General features: G+C 46.1%; 1 long non-coding RNA gene across 3 annotated transcripts in view; it reads left to right on the top strand.

The window, feature by feature from the left end:
* LOC106012834 overlaps nt 1–1,063 on the top strand; it is a 4,026-nt gene that overhangs the window by 2,026 nt on the left and 937 nt on the right. The gene's annotated exons all lie outside the window — the stretch shown is intronic.

Below are 1,063 nucleotides of genomic sequence, written 5' to 3'. Positions count from 1 at the left end.
CCCCTTGCCTCCCCACCCCTATATTTTCCCCTCCCGCCCGCCCTGCAGTTTTCTTTTTGTAAAAAAAAAAAAATCAGTTCTCTAATAGAAATATCTGGGTGAGATGGAGAGCTGGCAAGGAGGGGAGGCGGACGCAGAACAAGAAAGGAAATCGGTCTCATAATGGCAGTCTCTTTCTGTCGGCCTTGCCAGCGGCGTTCTCTTCTTTCAGGACCGGTTGAAAGTTTGTTTTCAGATTGTCTGCCGTCCGCCTCGCGTCTCCCCGTGCTGTATGCTACTCCATGTATCATCTATGATGGAGGATGTGGGATGAGAGCTTAACGTATTCGTACTGCTTCCTGTGCCCTTTTAATTCGGCGAAGCTTATAAACCTCTCTCACCCCATATTAAATGTCAAGGGTGGACTGCACTAAGCGGTTTCGTCGAGTTATTTTTCCCCTAATCTTCTTTCTCTCTCTCTATCTCTCTCTCTATTTCTCTCTCTCTCTCTCTCTCTCTCCCTCTCCCTCGCTCTATCTATCAGTCTGTCTGTCTGTCTGTCTGTCTGTCTGTCTGTCTGTCTGTCTGTCTGTCTGTCTGTCTGTCCCGCCCCTCTCTTTCTATCTTTCTATATATGTCTCTCTTTCTCTCTCTCTCCCTCTCTCTCTCTCTCTCTCTCTCTCCCCCCCCCCCCCCCTTTTTTTTCACGGGCTTATGATTTTGCAGCGCGTCATGGAAAATCGCTATAATTTGTTTAATTTAATCGTGGAGAATTTTATGCCCTTGCTGAACAAGGACACCGGGGTAGGTTTGACAGAAACAAGAACGTGCGTGTTATCTCTTAACTTGGAAGATGGCCCAGTGATTTGACAGCTAGAGACTACTACAACTTGGTGTAGATAGTGATAATCACGAATTTATAAGCGTTGCCGTTTTATCGTATCGCACTATTTCCCCTTAGCTCTGGCGATAATGTTACTCAAACTAAAGTCCATCGCGCTAACATTTTCTTTGTACATGTGCTGGTATAGGCTATCTATAGGCTAATCGTCTGCTGTCACGGAGGTCAAAGTCCAAGAACTAT

Source organism: Aplysia californica, unplaced genomic scaffold (assembly GCF_000002075.1).
Source record: "Aplysia californica isolate F4 #8 unplaced genomic scaffold, AplCal3.0 scaffold00525, whole genome shotgun sequence".
In the NCBI taxonomy this organism is placed as follows: domain Eukaryota; kingdom Metazoa; phylum Mollusca; class Gastropoda; order Aplysiida; family Aplysiidae; genus Aplysia; species Aplysia californica.
The sequence above is the reverse complement of the archived record's forward strand: the minus strand, read 5'-3'. Positions and strand labels throughout refer to the sequence as shown.